Below are 12,101 nucleotides of genomic sequence, written 5' to 3'. Positions count from 1 at the left end.
AATAAATGGCTAACTGAAAAGATGGTAACAAATTTCAAGCTTTCAAGAGTACTCAGGTCTCTTCATCAGGCATAGACTTATACAAATTCTGAAGAATCACATATTTATGCACAACACAGCACAGAAATAATGCCATAGATAAGACAGGTGATGTGAAGCAGAACTACCATTATGGGAAAGTGATAAACACTTATGTCCATAAATATTTTACAACAGTTCATACTTATGGAGTGTGAATGTTTTATTGTCCTCTGATTGGGGTCTGGTTCTGAGTTGTGATGCCCCCACAAGGTCTGAGGAGCAAATTCCTTAATTGATGTAAAAAGACATAAATCCATGTGGCACATTCACTCCTGCTTTGAGAGTGTCAAAAATCATCATCAGCTTATATTCCCAGACCCTTCTGTCTCTCTGAGATTTGAAGTTACCCTGTAATATAAGTAATTTCATGTCCATGGTGCTGTGATCTGGGATACAAAAATGTATTGCCACAGGTAGATCCATTCTTTTTTCTCTTATTGTGTGGCGATGAGAATTCATCCTTGTCCTCAGTTTTTGCCCTGTCTCCCCTACATACAGACCCCCAGTTGGACATTTAGTACAAATAATTAGGTACACCACATTAGATGTGAGCAGCTGAAAGTATGTGGTATCTTGTAGTCCTGATGTGAATTGGGGATCTTTATCTTGTCCGTGGTCATTATAAATGGACAGGTTTTGCATTTTTTCTGCTTTACCTCAGTCTCGATCCGGTTCCATCTCATCACTAACTTCTATTGATGAATCAAGTGTGGCATCTGACCAATCAAGGAATAAGCAGTCAGAAAGATACAACCTGGCAGAGTCGCAAAGAGACGAAATGCTAATAAAAAGAAGTTTTCATCACCGGTGATATATGATCGCAAAACCAAATCTTCGGATTTGGAGGTAATTAATTTATCTTCGCACCATCTTTCCCAAACACAAGTGGAATTGTTGAAATTAGGTTTGAATTTCGTGCCCTGTAATAACTTTGACTTTTTTACAGTCTTAAAAGATACACATCTTTTTTGCCGTAAGCTGATACTCAAAAAGTTGTATAGCCAAAGGGATTCAAATCAAGACTTATCTGCGGATGTGGAACGTGAAGCCTTAGAAGTATTGGAGGATTTGTTGAGGGAACAAGAATCTGAATCTTCAGGTAATTTTCCCTCGTCGGTTGTGCCTAGATCTCTCTCATTCCCTCCCTTGTCTCTCTGTCCGCAAGTCGAGATTTTCTGTAGACTTGTTACAGAGGATCTCAAGAAAATATCGAAATTTAGATGTAAAGATAATCTCACAAACATACAGAGAAAGGCCCTGAGGGAACTACAATCATTAGACTCAGTGGTCTTTAAACCAGCAGACAAGGGAGGGAATGTGGTCATCTGGCCAACCGACAAATATGAGAAAGAGGCATTCCGACAACTCAAAAATAAAACTACCTATCAGGTTTTGTCTCATAATCCTATACAATCTTTTGCCATGGAGTTGGAGGTGATTTTGTCTTATGCCAGTGAATCAGGGATTGTCCCTAAGAAAGTCTTTGATGGTCTTTTACCAAAATTCCCGAAGATAGCCACTTACTGCCGAAAGTGCACAAAGACGCTGTTAATCCCCCTGGCAGACCGATTGTCTCTGGCATAGGGGGGCTGTGTGACAATGTAGGTAAATTCATTGATTACTATCTTAAGCCACTTGTGGAGACACTCCCCTCCTATGTCAGGGACACTACTGATGTGTTGACGAGGGTCGATGGCCTGTCCCTCGAGGCGGATATGCTTTTAGTTACCATCGATATAGAATCACTTTATACGTCAATTCAACATAGTGATGGGTTGAGAGCGGCACGCTTCTTTCTTGAGACAGCCAACTGGGATGGACATTTTTTGGAATTTATTTTAGAATTGTTGCAATTTATTTTGACGCACAATTTTTTTATTTTTAAGGATAATTTTTTTTTGCAGATACAAGGGACTGCTATGGGCGCGGCGTGTGCCCCGTCTTACGCTAATTTATTTTTGGGGTACTGGGAAAGAACCATCTTCCAGGGTGACGGGGCACATACCGCGGACCAGGCGGTGGGCTGGTTTCGGTACATCGATGATGTGCTTATGATCTGGAACGGTGACGAGACCAGCCTGACCAAATTTATGCAGGACCTTAATCAAAACTGTTTTAATTTAAAGTTCACATACTGTTGGGATAAAACTCGGATTAATTTTTTGGATATTACTCTTTGTGTTGCCGAGGATGGCTCTATTGAGACGGACCTCTATCGAAAGGAGACGGCCGTCAATTCTCTACTTCATGCCTCTTCGGCACACAATTATTCGGTAATTAAGGCCATCCCAGTTGGCCAGTTCATAAGGAACAGGTGTGTCTGCTCCACGGAGGCCCGCTTTGAGGGACAGTCTGCGACACTCTCAGACAGGTTTAAGGCCAGGGGGTACAGTCGCCGGTGCATTAAGGCAGGCTATAAACGGGCCAAACAGACTCGGAGAGAGGACTTGTTGATACCATCCAGGAAGATTAGTAAATTGAGAGATTCTGAGATACGGTTTATCTCTACAGCCAACTGCCGCTGGGATCGGATCCGTGATATCCTGACCAAACATTGGTCGGTTTTATTGACGGATAGTGTCTTGGCTAAACATCTGTCTCCAGCCCCATGTATGGTACAACGCAGGGGAAGGTACCTTAAAGATAGCCTGGTGAAAAGCCATTATGTGGCAAAACATGATACCTTCTTGGCTAAAATAAATCCCAGACTTGGCTGCTTCCCCTGTGGGTCATGTGTCGCGTGTCCTAATATCCTTAGATGTGGGACCTTCAAATCATCTGATGGGAGCAGGGAATATAAAATTTGCGAATATATTTCTTGTAATACCACCTACGTGGTGTATTACGCTACGTGTCCCTGCTCCCTCATTTATATCGGTCTCACATCTAGGGAATTTAAAGTTAGGACGCGCGAACATTTCCGTGACATTTTGGCTGCAAAAGAGACAAAAGATATATCGACATTAAAAACTTTGCCAAGGCACTTCCGTACTTATCATGGGTCCAATCCCGGTGGTTTGAAGGTAAGGGGAATTGACAGGATTCATGGGGGTATCAGGGGTGGCAATCTTAAACAATTACTTGCACAATGTGAATGCAGGTGGATTGTCACCCTTGATACTATGTCCCCCAAGGGACTTAATGAACAACTAAGTTTTGTTCCCTTTTTATGAGACATTCCCCTCCATGCGGGATATAGGTCTTTTTGTTCCGCCACTCCTTCGCCCTCTGTTGAGTACTTCGGTTTTGTGTTTCTTAATATTTATATGGATGCAACTTAATGATTATTGTAGCATATCCTCTCCCTATGTGATTCCCTTCTATATTTTTAATTTTTGATTCTAACATGTTTGTTTCTTTGTCTTTAGTTATTTTAATCATATGGGACACTACCGTAATTCAACCTGCTATGTGACTACCCACTGGATCCGTTTAAAGCTTCCTGTCATTTATGGATGAAAAGGGACTCCTATTCATTGCTAGTTTATACACTGTCTGTGTATTGCATTAACATGTGGTTTCATATGCTTTTGCACTTTATGCACGTGTTCATTTCACTGATTTATTGTATGTTATATTTGTGTTTATGTTATCAGTCTTTTGTCTTTTATAATGGAGCACATTTGTTATTATATATGTTATTATTATATATGTTATTAATTTTATTGCGTTCCTGTTAGTATTCACAGTACGGTGGCCCCCACGATTTTTGGTGGGAGGGGCTTAGGGATATAGATTAGTGCACTTATCACCGCAGGGTATAGCGGTGTTTACCGCTAACTTAATTTAATTTAATTTTATTCACAAAACGGCGTCTTTCATGGTCCTTTGTGGGAGGGTCTCAGTTATATATGTGGTGTACTTTTTTGCAATAAGTAGCAGTTTTTTATAGTATCACTTATTGTATGACAGTTTTTATGGCCCTCGGTGGGAGGGCCGGGGGTATTTAAATGGTGCACTTGTTGTTGTAATGCATAGCAGCCCCTGGGTTACTAGTTGAATATCACTTAGAAAATGGTGGCTTTTATGGTCTCCGGTGGGAGGGTGTTATCTATTTATTTATCTATTTTGGTACTGCAATGGATAGTAATTTATATGGCATCACTTGTAGTAGGGCGGCTTTTAGGACCTCCGGTGGGAGAACCGTAGGTATATATATATAATACACAGCGGCCCCCTTTTTCTTACTAATTTAATATCACATAAAATGGCGGCCTCCATGGTCTCCGGTGGGAGGGCTTTAGGCTGTACGCGCACGCACCCTGGATCCGCTACTCCTGACTTCCTGGGCCGTTATCAATAGGTGCTGCACACGCATAATGTGACGTCATCTGGCGGATTTCCGCCCTATGTGTGTGCTGCCCTGACGACCGCCGGGTACAATGGAGTTGGATCCTGGGCGGGTCTGCGCCGGTGTGCCTGATGATACTTCCGGTATGTGCCCTATTTTATTCTGAGAGAGAGTGATTAACAAACAAACCCCTTTTGAAAAAGCAGACCGCGAAACGTGTGTCAGGGGGCGGCGTGTGGAACAAGGAGAGACATCCAGACAAGATGGGTAAGCTGCTTAGTACTCATAGATGGTAATATTTAACCAGTTTTTCTTGCACTATGGCACTTTAATTGTTGATTAAGTTATGAGGACTGTGATATTTGTCATATGAGTCCCTAAACTATAGACGTTACATTAGCAGCCCCAGGGATGTAATAAGCCTTCTTCTTGTTTCGCCGCTACCATTTGTTTCCTCCTCATTTATCCTGTGATATATGTATTTGTGTTACTGATGTAAACTTTTTTAATAAATACTATTGATCAATAAAAACGTATATATATTTTTAAAAAAATGTGTATTGGGATTTATATACTCCGTTTTTGGTTTTATATATATTGGGGAGTATCCTATATTGTCCCAGAGATTTGGGCAAAAATTTTGGGAGAGATATAATATTTTTCTCTCGGCCACAAGTTTTTGATAATTTTTGTGAGTTTTGTGTGGGGTTGCAAGGAAAGGTACCTGCAGCTGTTGGAGAGGACAGTGAGCTCCTGACAACAATGCTTCTTAGATTTGGGGGCTGCCTAAAACACAGTAGTGGGGGTCTTTTGCTATGGTGGGGAGGGGAGTGCATTTGCTGTTTGTGTGACCACTGTTTGCCCTTGCCCCAATAGCAGGCTATGTTAACAGGGGTCGTGTCTAGCGCCATACCTGTTCTGTTCTGTGTGCAAGTGACACAGTTCACTTGCTGAGCATCAGTTCCGTTTCTGTGTGCGAGTGACACAACTCAGTTGCTTGCATCTGTCCCGTTGCTGTGTGCGAGTGACACAGGTCTATGCAAAGCTTCTGTTTTGTTTCTGCATGCGAGTGTGCAGCGCCCCAGGGTCCTGGTCATTGCAGTAATGTCATTCTTCCACCAGGAGGAGTGATGTTACGTCTGAAGGCAATAAAGGAGATGTCTTTACCAGGTATCACAAACCACACAACACACTTCACACTCCAGCCCACCAGAGGGAGCTATGCTCCTATTATTAGGGCACTCCTCACAATTAGGTAAGGCTACTTTCACACTAGCGTTAACTGCAATCCGTCACAATGCGTCATTTTGCAGAAAAAACGCATCCTGCAAAAGTGCTTGCAGGATGCGTTTTTTCTCCATTGACTAACATTAGCGACGCATTGTGATGGATTGCCACACATCACAACCGTCGTGAGACGGTTGCGCCGTGTTGTGGCGGTCCGCCGGGAGCAAAAAACGTTACATGTAACGTTTTTTGCTCCCTTGTAGCCTAAAACTGGTGGTCTGGATATGAAGTTAGTCAGAAGCTGACTGGGCTTCACCCAGGCAGCACCTGTCAGGCAGACAGAGAGGGAGGAAGACCACCTAATAGCTGCTGACAGAGTGGGTCCCTGACAGGGGTGGGATCCTGTCAGAGGCCTAGACAGAAGGCTACAGAGCTGCGCCTGCCCGACGTGCGGCAGCATCCTAAGAAAGAGACATTAGAAGAGAATTGTATTACGGAGGGTGAGAAACGAAGTCATAGCAAAAGGAGAGGAAACCAGAAGGAGTTCTGCCCTGCAAAAGGCTGCCTCCTTTCTGAGGCGCAGGATCCAGTAGCCGGAACACCGACACAGTATCGTCTCCAAGCTTTGCTCCAGAGACCGGCAGGACAGCTAATTCCATATTAGTTTCCCAACCCATACCCAGGAGGCATGGTGGCAACTTGTGGGGGCCGGGGCGTGCTAGAGTCCCTGTAAAAAGCCTCAGGCCACCAGTCATACGGGTTTGTCCTATCCATTCCATCAGGGGGACAGAGAGAAAGAGAAATAACATCTAGAACACCAACATCAGTTGTGAGGACCTTACCGAGAAGCTCAGCATGGAGGTACTACAACACCCAGGTGCTAGAGGAAAGCTACTGATTTCCACCTGGATAAGGGGATTCTGGATTTGCCTTCAGACCGGCCGGACTCTGCCTGCCCTGTGGTCTGTACCCTGGACTGTGGATGCTGAAGCCTTCAGTAAAAAGGTAAAGAGACTGCAACCTTGTGTCCTCGTTCTTCACTGCGCCTCTCACCATTACACACTGGGAAGCCCTGGGGATACACTTCACCTGTGGGAAGGTATACCATCTAGCTGCCATAACATCACCCCAGCGGACCCCTTTCAGCAGCGTCATTCATCCTGACCGAATACCACAGGTGGTGTCACGAACATTATCCCTTTATAGACCTTTCCCCCATTTACAACGGATGTCCCTAGGGCCACAGACCGGGTCAGCCACCGTGACATCCCCCTTGAGAACCGAAGGGCCCGGTACCGAGTACCCCACTGCCCTACTGGGGGCGCTCCAAGTGCAGTTCATGTGCTGTTCACACTGAGTGGCGTTTAACTCTGTGTGCTAGCAATCGCTCGCTGCGTGTTCCATCATTGTTCACATTAGCAGCAGTTTAACATCTCTGTACGGTGGACCCCGGGATGCGATTGCACTTTACCATTAAATTTATCTAGTGCAATCTGCCATTCCTAACAGTATGCGAACATTTGATCAGGGTCATTTGGATGTTTTTGGTTGTCATTATGATTTAAAAAGAGAAAACACAGTAGTTTGACAGTAAATGACTTCACCCAACCACTAACCATGAGTGCAGAAAAAGTTTTGGTGTTATCTTTCATATTCTCTGAAAAAAGGCCAAGGAAGCAAACATTCTGCGAGGGTATACAATCTTGTGAGCACAATTATATTAGCTTTGTCACCTACTCTCTGTTTTAGCTCACAATATCAGGGAATAACAAGTGGAGTGAGGGACAGCGCTGACAAACGAGGGGCACCAAGTTGCACATACCAAGGTGTCAAGAATAATTAATTATAATTATATTGTTGTGTAGCTGTATTGCTAAAAGTGAAGGATTTGTATTTATTTATTTTGCTCACTTATATACCTCCATTAATTCCACAGCACTTTACATACATTAATGGCTCTATCCCCAATGGGGCTCACAATCAAAATTCCCTACAGGATGTCTTTCGAATGTGGGAGGAAACTGCATAACTCAGAGGAAACCCACGTAAACATGGGGAGAACTTACAAACTCCTTGCAGATGTTGTCCTTGGTGGGATATGAACCTAGGATCCCAGCGCTGCAAGGCTGCGATTGTAACATGAGCTTTTACATACAGAGAACTGCTGAATGTAAAACCTCATGCTAAAATTGCATTGAATATGGATTGCATACACATGATTTACGGATGTTCCGAGGAAAAATAGCACAGATATTGCATTACACTCGCATGACACTCGCATAGCACTCGTCCATTTTTTTCAGTCTGGAAATTAAACCGTTTTTTTTTTCTCGCAAATGGGTATGAGCCCTAAAATTGTGCATTGCGATCACTCTAATAACTTTGTAACCTCTCTGCTAACCACATTAGCAATGAATTTATAATGTGGCTTCCAAATATAAGATTGTGCCATGTTATCTATGAAGAGTGGGTGGGTTTCTGTACCCCTCATTATTTCCCATACTATTATTAGTAACTCTCTTCCTCTTGTGGTTTCCTATAACCAGTGAGACACAGCAGGATTTTGTATGATCTCCTCATTACTTTATATTTATGTGTCTCTTGCACAATAATACACTCCAGTGTCTGCAGCCTCCATGTTATTCATCTGGAGATAGGCCTGCTTCTTGGCGTTGTCTTTTGTGATTGTGGTTCTGCTCTTCAGTGAGTCAGCATAATAAGTACCACCATTAGTTGCTATTCCTCCAATCCATTCCAGTCCTTTCCCAGGGGCTTGTCTGACCCAGTGAATATGATAAGTGGTTAACTCAAACCCTGAGACTGTACAGGTTAATTTCAGTTGCTGTGAAGGTTTCACAAGTCCTGGACCGGACTCCTGTAATGTCTGACTGAGGACACCTGAAGAAAAAATCATCAAAATAAGATGAAAAGCTTCAGAATTCATTCCAATTAATGATACATGTACAATATAATTGTAATCTACATCTTACTTAGTGGTGAAAACACCAAGAGAAGTAATAGAGCGTCCATTACCACCGAACAAGTTACAAATTACTAAATAACCGGCTACCAGATAACTAAGACAAACAGTTACATTATTAAAACTTTTATATTCAAAACTCTAATTATTTGCATAAGAAGCTCCGCCTCCAGTCCATGTTCTGATTTCATAGTTACTGTATATAAGTCACAGATGTCCTTATTGCTTTTCTCTCTTACAGTGGAGATTTTGGGCAGAATTACTGAAAACGTCACAATGGTTGTGTCTCCTCCTGCAGATTGACGTCAATTATGTGAATGTCGCTGATCTGCAGCTACACAAGACGTACACAACTAGTATACAGATGTGAGGCATTATGGAAGAAAGCAGATATAGGTTTAATCCTGTATAATAGGTTCTATTGAATCAATTATTCAGTAGTCAATTATTTCCATTTTGCTTGGTTACGTGAAATTTATCTTCATATATAGTTTATTAGGGATATCAAGGACCATTTACTGGATGAGTATAAAAAGTTATGTGGATTTCCAAACCAATGAAAGAATAGAAATCTAATTTGTGCAACAATAATTTGATCAAAACAAATTTACAGATTTGTCACATATTATTTTTGCACATATTTATATACTACTTCTATGGCGCAATCACCAGAAAGAGACATTTGTTATATTTATTAATACGCTGACATCTGCTGGGGAAGAAGAGTATATTCCAAAAAACAAAAAGTCTAGTCTCATCGTTTGTCACCGAATATTCTGCAGTTTTCAGTTTAAACTACAGAATAGCTAGAAGTTTTAGCAATATTTAAATATAAATAAAATATAGACATTCCTCCATGTAACAGCATTAACAGTACTGCCACAAACACACGGCAAGCAAAATGGATGTGATTTCTGCCAATGTCCTGCCCATCGTGCATCTAAAGATGTTGCTTGATGCTTTTTTTTCTCCATTGGCTTTTATGGAGAAGTACAGGTAATGAAAGCATGTAAAAATGTGCAGAATCAAAGCTTTTCTGTATTATAAAAAACACATTAAAACACTGCTTCAAAATTCAGTCACAGTTCGATAAATGAAACAAAAAAGAGCTATCTGCGCTGTGTTCAGAGTTTTACGGGTTTTTATGTGAAAAACCTAGATAAATGCCTGTTAGAAATCAATCACTTTATAGGGGGAATCAATATTTAAATGAATGTCCACATTAAAATAGACACTAACCAAAGTGTTGGCAATATCCAATGTAAAAAGGGAAGGAGGGAAGAAAGGGTTAAAAAGTGGTTAAAAAATATGTGAAAATAGATAAATACTGCTTCCACTGTAAAGTTCAATAGTGGTGCACTTACGTGGCCCAGACGAGGATGGCGATATCAAAAAGGTGCCGTGTGCTGCCTTCAACTATGTCAGGTGAAGCTGTAGTGGTCGCGCACGATCCTCCACAGCCCTGGATCAGCTGTCTGTAGATGATCTGACCCAGAAGGGGGTGACGGAACCAAGAGGGGGCCGTGTGCTGCCTTCAGCTGTATCAGGAAAAGCTGTCGTTGTTGCGCACTATCCTGCGCAGTCACCGTACACTTCCGTTATTAGAAGAGGGTAATATCCAATAGATACCGTGTTTTGCCTTTCAGATAGCGGGCTGCAGGCACTGCCCCGGCCGGTGGCAGAAGATCCTGCGCTCGCATGTGCAGCGCCCCAGAGTCCTGGTCGTTGCAGTACTGTGGATCCGCCACTATGGGGAGCCATGGTGCGTTCGATGGCACTGAAGGAGTTCCTCTGAACAGGTATCACAGACACCAATATGTTTCACAGCAGGGCCTCCGGGGGGAGCTAAGGGTGCTATTCATTAGGCCACTCCCCACCATAGTGGGTAAACTGGGGGTCAGGCAGGAAGTTAGAAGAGAAAGCTGACTGGATTGAACGAAGCAACACCTTGTGGCAGAGGGTGTTGCGGAGGAAGAGACAGTAGGGTCTCTGTCAGGGGTGGGATCCTGACAGAGGCTTGGCATTGGAAAGAACGTAACGGGACCGTGCCTGCTCAGCATAGCGGCGGTGCCCTAAGAAAGGACAAGAAGCGAGATAGATTGTGCTGAGTGAGAAACGAGATCAAGCAAAAGGAGAATACCAGTAGGGGTCATGCTGTAGGACCGGAGCAACATCCTACTGAGGCGCATTACCGGTGGCCGGAACGCCGAGGGAGTGGAATAGCATACAGCTTCAAGCCATACTCCAAACAGCGGCAGGGCAGTCAGTTTAAGGCGGGCTGTCTACCACATATCACCTATGAAGTCTTGGGGAGCAATTGCGGGAGAGGGGCGTCTCTAGGGTCCCGGAAGAACTCCAGGCCTACCTGACAAACGGGTGCCGTTCCAACCTGAATAACAGGGAGGGACGGAATACGAGAAGAACATCAAGTAATCGAGTTGTGAGGGAACTTAAGAAACAGACACAACCGTTGTGGGGTACTTTCCGTGAGCACAGCAGGGAAGGACTATAACACATAGCGCTAAGAAGGAAGGCACTGATTTCCACCTGTGAGGAGAACTCTGGAGGTGCCATTGGACCGGCCGGACTTGCGCAGCCTGGTGAACCGGATTCTGGACTGAGGACCGAGAGATCTCCAGTAAAGAGGTAAAGAGACTGCAACCTGGTGTCCTCGTTATTTACCGCGACCTGCACCCCACAACTGCACCGCTACACCACCGTTACAACACCACTTATTTGCACCGGACGTCCCCCACTGACAGACAGGGCCACGGACCGGGTCTAGCCACCGTGACAACCCCAGGACTGAGATCCCAGAGGCCCGGCTCCGGGTACCCCTCGGCCCTGCGGCGGTGTGGGGGCGCTCCAAACTTGGCGTCACGAACAGGATCTACTTAAGCCTGAAGAATCAGGTCATGTGTGCCTAGAGACTGTGATTTACTGTGCTTGAACTGTACTTTATTGAAAAGACTGTGTGTTGTGCCATTTGCCGCCAAAATCCGCCGCCATTGTAGCGCTGAGGAGAGCGCAGGAAGAGAAGAGGGGCGTGAAGTGGGCGTAGACAAGCTGGAGAGCGCGAATAGTGATGGCCGCCCAGTCTAAATATTTCTGCACGGTGAGGACGTGTCCGTCAGCAGCAGAGATCCGCCTCCTAATCCTTAATGGGGGGCGGAGGCAGAGAAAACGAAACCGCTCCCGAAGGAGAGAGCGGGAAAAAGACCAGGAAGTGACCCGCGTGGAGGACGCTATGGCCAGCAGCTCCGAACCCGACAGTGGGGTTGAAGTGGAAGTCTCCCCCGACTACCCGGATGAGCCCAGCAGCCCGTCTTCCGTGGATAACACCAGATTCCTGAGAGCCGAGATGGAGGACTTATATAACCAGCTCCTCCAACTGAATGTGAGAGTCCAGGCTCCGCACCCGGTGGAGCCGGTAGAGGGTTCCCGGACATCGGAGTCCTCACCGGAAGAACCAGCGGGACCTGCTGCGGAAAGTGAACTTGTACCAGTTGGTGAGTCCGCCGA

General features: G+C 44.4%; 1 long non-coding RNA gene across 1 annotated transcript; it reads left to right on the top strand.

Annotated features, from left to right (window-relative positions):
- The first annotated feature begins 880 nt into the window (after positions 1 to 880).
- Positions 881 to 4,805, top strand: LOC143793986 (uncharacterized). Its single transcript, XR_013220365.1, has 3 exons — positions 881 to 927; positions 1,028 to 1,180; positions 3,450 to 4,805. It is a non-coding gene; the product is annotated as an uncharacterized LOC143793986 (long non-coding RNA).
- The last annotated feature ends 7,296 nt before the right edge of the window (positions 4,806 to 12,101 follow it).

Source organism: Ranitomeya variabilis, chromosome 1 (assembly GCF_051348905.1).
Source record: "Ranitomeya variabilis isolate aRanVar5 chromosome 1, aRanVar5.hap1, whole genome shotgun sequence".
In the NCBI taxonomy this organism is placed as follows: Eukaryota; Metazoa; Chordata; class Amphibia; order Anura; family Dendrobatidae; genus Ranitomeya; species Ranitomeya variabilis.
This window is presented reverse-complemented; position numbering and strand designations above follow the sequence as displayed.